Source organism: Hevea brasiliensis, chromosome 6 (genome assembly GCF_030052815.1).
Source record: "Hevea brasiliensis isolate MT/VB/25A 57/8 chromosome 6, ASM3005281v1, whole genome shotgun sequence".
Taxonomy (NCBI): domain Eukaryota; kingdom Viridiplantae; phylum Streptophyta; class Magnoliopsida; order Malpighiales; family Euphorbiaceae; genus Hevea; species Hevea brasiliensis.
This window is the reverse complement of record NC_079498.1, coordinates 20149122-20156213: the sequence shown is the minus strand read 5'-3', so window position 1 is coordinate 20156213 and position 7092 is coordinate 20149122.

Genomic DNA, 7092 nt, shown 5'->3' with positions numbered 1-7092 from the left:
GTTATGAGCCATTGCTTTTATCATCATCATTAATTCAGACACTTGTTCTTTTAACTTTGAAACCTATCCTTGTAGACTTTGGACTTGCTCTTGGTCTTCCATTATCTTTTTCATTCGGGACCTCGTTAAGTAAACCCTTTTTAGCGCAGTAACTTGCTCACTCGAGTTCGCTTTGTTCGGAGCAATGTTGATTTTTGTGGAGGAATGTGAAATTAGTTTAATTTGCTTAAGATAGTTTTATTATAATTAATATCCTAACTGGTTAAAGGATACAGCGGTAAATAATTGGCAAAACGGTGTCTGCTGAGGGTAAATCGCGTCAACTCTATGATGGCATTGTTCTATAGTCCAACCGTGAATGACGGAGACATGTGCGTGTCCATGATACTTGTTCATGTGGCGCATACATCAATTCACATAGCCCTAATGAGTATAAATCCCACAGGAGTTATGCTATTCATTCATTTCCAAAGGTGTAAAACATAATTCGATGAACCATTGATTGTTCATTTACTTATCAAACATATATAGTATTTGGCTATTATCTAGGCTCAGGGAGACTTTTTAAGATACAGTGACATTTCTTGAGGTATTCATAGAGTCTCTTTTCTTGTCTCATAGGATCAAATATACGCAGGGCATATTCAGATTCTGGTAACAACTCTTGTTTTCCTTGTGCTGCCACCCTTTCTTAATGAAGAGTGGCTTGTCATTCTTTTTCCTTCCTTTCCCTGGCACATTCCTTCAGAATGTCGTTAATCAACTACACTTGCTCCTTAAGTTCAACCCTCTTATTCTTGTTCTCTTGTTTGTATTCAGCCACGAGCACCTCATGGTATCTCAGTTCTTCTTGTAGTTTGCTATTTTGTATCTCAGCCTCTTTTATTGTGCTCTGGAGTGGGGCTTTCTCTCTTTGCCATTGGGCTTTCTGTTCCTTATAATCTGCCTCAATTGCCATCATACCTTCTCTGAACCTCTTTCCTTCCCTTTTCAAGGTTTGCCACTCACTTTGGGCTAACTGGTCTTCCAACTGCTTTATGCGTTCATTCAATTGTTGATTTTCTAAAACCAAACCTTGGAAAGGAATATTTAATCCACCATAAACTTCTTCTAAGTAGACCTCTGTAGAGCCTTTGTGGATCAATTTATCTTTCGGTCCCATCAATTTGGGGACTTTGTATCCCTTGTCTCTCCTGTCTCTCCATATAGGATATTCCTCTGTCATGCTTGGTTCCTTAGGCAACCGCTTCATCAGGATTACCTTTTCCCAAGACTTGCGTAGAAATTTCAGTTCGTCCTCTTTACCAGGTTCATAATAGAAATGAGCTTGGTGAAATTCTCCAATACTGGGAATAAATTGAGTCAAACCAAATTGCCTCATTACCATAGCTGGGAGATAGCTCGTACATCCAGTTAGCCCAACCAGAGGTACAAAATGATAATCCCTTGTACTGAACAAGATGGATTGGCCAGTAGTCCATAACTTTCTCCAACAATAGTTGTGACTATTGAAACTCAAAATTTGGTCTTTCCATTATCATTCATTTCTCTCGCTTATTGTTAATTTCAACATCTTCTCAAGTTTTAGCTGATCTAAATACCAAGCTAACCCTTTGGTCTCCTGTGGGTAGACATGGCTTAAGGTCCAAAGATACAACAATTGAATGCAGCACTTGATGATTCCTTTACCCTGTTATCAGTAATATGCTAAAGTTAAAAAGGTTTCAGCGAGGACGGCAGGGATTGGATTGATATTCTATTTTTCTACTACCCAAAACAACTCCACCACACTTTTTGTTACAACTTTTGGAGGTCTAGGGAACAAGATCAACCAATAAATACCCAGAGCTAACTTTGGCAAAGCTATCTCTCATTTTTCATTCTAAATATGTTGGTCTAGATTTTTCTTAATGTAAGCCCAAGGCCACCCACGTGAGTTGCCTTTGACAGCTTCTTTTGCTTTTGCCTCCTCTGTCGGGACTCCTATTATGTGAGTAAACTGCTCCATGTCTATCTGTAGTCAATATGTAGATAAATGCGGTTTTGATTCTCATAAGGGATCTCTAATAGCACCTGATACTCTTCTATTGTTGGTGTTGTATCAATATATTAAAGGAAAAGACCCTATAACCGAGGTTTCAAGTAGACAATATGGCCTTCAGTGCAGGAACTTATACTTTGACCCATGTTACGGTGGCAATTTTTCCGTACTTCTCCTCGAACTTTGCTTGGGCAACGATTTCCAAATATTTAGTAGACCATCAAGACTGGCCATTCTGACTTCAATCTTGTTAGGATCGAAGGGAGGTAATAGGTGGACCTCTGCTTCCATATCTACTTCTCTTATCTATAAAGACTCTGAATCATGAATAAATCTAGACCACTGTTGAGCATTTTGTTCTTGCTTTGAAATTTCTTCAGCCGACTGACTTGAAGATGCCATCTAAAGTTTTTTCTTTTACCCTCTATAAACACCCGACTTATGGCACCTGGAAGAAAAACAAACCATAAAAATAGATGCATAATTTTGGGTAATTTTGAATTATACTGTTAAGGGCAATAATGTCTATACACCTGTCAAAGTAGGAAGGTATTTAGACTATCCTGATGGTATGATTCAAAATTACCCTCACATTATAAGAAAACCAAAAGATATTAAAGTATAGAGTAAGAGAAAAGGAAGTACGTCCCTTTTGTCCTAAAATAGGGAAACCCTAACATCGGGTAACTGCTATCTAATAGGATGGTTCTACCCTTAGGGGTGACTTGCTATGGCTTTTAACTAATGTGATGGTTTAGCTCGTGGTCTAATTTGTTTAAGTTTAAAGGTCCCCAAATTGTCCCTACTGTAAACAGTAGAGCCTCATTCCAATATTATGATACTAATGGAAAAGATCCTCGGGTATCACAATAAGTGAAACAAGTTCCAATCTGAGCAGAAGCCTTCACGGATACTAATGGGGTAGAACACACAGGTATCGGTGCATGACTCCCTCCTATTTCCTAAGGGTAAGAAAGCCTGGGTATAGGGCTAAAGTGTGTGAGGACATTGTGTAAGTGTTGAGTGTGTGAAGGGACATATTTACCGCTTTCTTATTTAAGGGATTAAGACGATAATTACTGCAACAAGCGAAAAGTGTTTAAACAAGCCCAAAAGGTTAATAATAATGACCAAAGAACAATAATCTAAATTTCTGCCAACGTTATAGCTCTTGATATTACATAATTCAAACCCCATAATTATCGATTTTAGTTTATAAGTGCACAAGATTAATTCTACTTTTGGACCTCTAAACCAAGGTTATTCGGTACGTCCCCAGTGGAGTCACTAAGCTATTGTAAGGGTTTTGTGGTCGTATACGTATAGGGAAGGTGTTAGGCACCTCACATCGTCCCTCAATAAGGGCAAATAGATTTAACAATGTGCTCTTTATAATTTAAGATTGATAATTTTGGGGTTAAAATTACGATGTTGGTTCCTATTATCTATTAAAGAAACGTTTGATATTTCACTATTCTGAGATATCCCAAGAAAATAAGTAAATGGAATGGCCCTAAAGTGAGTTGAGGCTGTGTTTGTTATGTATTTGTTAAATTCCTCCCTCCACAAATTAGGACTCTAATTCCAGAGAGTTATTATTTGATCCCTAGAGGTTCACAATGAGTAAGGAGGACTCTCAGCTCACACATTATGTACTTCATCATTAGCATTCAAATAACTGAGGGTGCGGTGTGTGTAATGGATATACAAGAACCGATATGGGTATAAATTTTTCATTCTTTTCAATTAGGACTCTAATTCAAAAGGGATTTGTTAATTAAAAACTTAGAGAGTTTTCTTCATTAATGAGGACTGTCAATTAAAGAAGAAAGGTCTCATCATCGGTATAATTATCCATAAAATTTTTACCCATCCCGTTTCATTTTATGTTTTACAACAATAGAATTTTGTTTAGCTAGGTCGAACTAAAGGAAAGAACTTCCCCTCAGTGATATAAGCGTATGGACTTCAAGAAGGACTCTCTATTGGGTACAAAATATAAACTTCGAAGTTCTTGGAAGGACTCTCCCACTAATCGAACATTGAAGCGTGTTTGATAAATTTGTTGAAGAGTGTAGAATTTTATAAAGATGAGCACCGAGGTTTCCCAGGAAAGGACTCTCTTCTAATCTCCCCATTTTTATACTAAATGACTTTATAAAATGTAAAACCAAAGGAATTCAAAGAAAGGACTCTCTCCCGATCTCCCTAATGCGAATAACTTTACAATAAAACTATGGGAATTCAAGAAAAGGACTCTCTCCCGATCTCCCCTATTTTAAAAAGCGAGTTTTAATAAAGGTAAAAAAAATTATAGGGGTTAAGAGATGAACTCTTTCCCGATCTCCTTCTAAAAGACCGGGATAATATAAAGAATGTGATAAGTTACACATGTTATTTCCCAATCTTTTTATTACTATCTGAGTTTTTTTCTTGGTTTCCGATTTCATAGCTTATTGTCCGAGATCTTCTCTTCTACTCTTGACTTTTGACCTCTTGTTAATTACCCAAACCTCTACGTTTACCCAAACTACGTCAATTCACCCCTATTATTTTTACTCTTTAGTCGAATCCGAACTCTCCATGCCATGATTCATATTTACCTAACTTTCTTCCAAACTCTTTACACTTTTTCTAAAATTTCAATAATATTTATATCATCCAAACTCTTATTCTTACACTAATAAAACTAAAAATCTTTTGAGATGACATACGCATTACAATAGCATGACAAAGGTAATTAGTCAGATACTAATCTATCCTGAAAGTTCTATATGATACTGTATCCTAAAAGTTCTTACATCATGAATACGAATTAATCATATTCAATCAGAGAGAGATTAATTAAGTCATTTACCTGTAGAGGGCTAAAGTGATGGGAAAGCCAGTACCAATGTCTCACAAGGCTGGAACTACTGAAGCTAAGGTGACCAAAAGTCACTTTTGAGATACCAAAGGCAACAGGAACATGACCTTAATGACATACTAAAATTAGACTGCCGAGCTAGTGCACGAATCTACTGAAAATATGAGTCATCGAATTAGGAGTTCTGGTAATAAGATACTTTAGAAAACTTGTTTCTAAAGTCCCTTAGAAAATTTAAGAATCTCAGAGCGATGGCAATGAAGCTAGAGCAATATTCAAATTTAGAGACTCCCACTAAAGATTAGCGACTTCAGACCCCTTCTACAGTGTCACATTTAGATATTTATAGGAAACAGGGTCTTAAAATAGAGGGTCAGGATTTGGGTAGGAAAAGATGAAAAGTCTGGATTGAGAAGGACATAATCTAACATTTGAGAATTAAAGGAAATCAAAATTGAGGGTTGAAATTTAGTTCAGAATTTTTGTCCTTTCTTCTCTAATCCAACGGTTAGGGGTTTTGTCATACAGAATGGATCTGAAGGCTGGGCATGAAAAGTGCCAAATCTGTTATTTACTTTTAATCTAAAGGTCCAAAACCCATCATTACAAGTGAGATCAATAGTATGGATTGAGGCGTACAGGAATGCTTTAACCGCTTCATATCCAATGGTTCATGTTTGTCCTTTCGAATGGGATGGATGGTAGAGATTGAATCGTACTCCAAATGCTTTAACCAACTTAGATTCGACTATGAGGGGAGTTAATTTTTACAGATTAAGGGTCATGATTGAAAGTGACTCGATTCCCCAAATCTTTCGATATCTATTGGCCATTTCTTGGTTTACTCGATCTTTCATTAAGGCTGGCAACTCTAAGACCTCCTTTTCCAATCTCTTTAACCAACTCTTTTCACGTCGGATCTCTTCTCTCTTTCTAATCTCTTTCCTGTCTCTTCTCCACATCTGGCCTACGTTGGTGAACCTTGAATATCGGTGGAGCATTAAATTCTCCACTTACCAATGAGTCACTTCGAGTTCTGCAAGCATTAAATGCCAAGGGCTATATATACCAAGGAGTAAATTTTGTCATTCTCACATTTCCACCTCTCCTTCTCTGGTAAATTTTTGACCTATTTTCTTTCTATGCCTTATTTTTTTTAGCACAGATCCATATTATGACAATCGTTTTGATCATTTTTCGGTAACCTACTTTGCCTATCACCTAAAAATGGATGACACCGACTGTCAGAGAATTATGAGGATGTCATCTGATAATGGTAAGGGAACTGGACTAAATAGCCGATTAGGGTAAAAAATGACTAACGTGCCGATCTCTATTCAGCTTACCGGTCTGAGCCATGAACAGATCTAAGGCAAGGGGACTAATAATTTCAATCTTGATATCGGTGACCACCTCTTGAAGTTCATTTGGGTCCCAATTATAGCTCGGATCTGGTCGATGACATCGACGATGACATCGGGCTTTCCGTAGTCTTTACCATAGTTGACGAGAGCCACCCTTCCGATCTCCATTTATTTCTTGAACAACATCTTGAGATTGGAAGGGATTCGAACTGTGGAAGCAAGATGGATAGAATGTAGGGTAGAGTAGCTAGGAATATTTGTAATTACTGATCTGGAGAGATTGCCCAAATGATGTAATATTATCTTTTGGAAATGAAATGGAATTTTATTTAAGATTGATTTTATTTTACATATTTTGTTTTATTTTATTTTATTTTTATTGCTCGCATTGCATTGATCATCTTTCTAAACTCTTTTGACTAATAACCTTATCCGATCTAATCCTTAATTGAACCCTTATTCAACTAATCTCTTCTGTCTGAACCCTATTGCTATCCCATCTGGTTAATCATCATAACTGACCTCACTTGTCCGATCTCCTTCCCCCCTTCTAGAATTTTCTCTTGATGCAAAATTAGAATGATTGGATTTCCCATTTACCGATGCATCACCTAGGGCCTTGCAAACATTTAATGCTCTGACGAGTATAAATAGGAGGGGGGGTAGTCATTCGCACACTTTACTTTCTCAAGTTCTCTAACCAACTAGGCGCTCTCTTTCGATTTCTAAATTTTTCTAGTGCTGATTTACACTTTGGTAAGGGTTTAATCTTTTTCCAATAAAATTTAACCTTATTTCTCGAAAATGAGTGGTATCAAAGG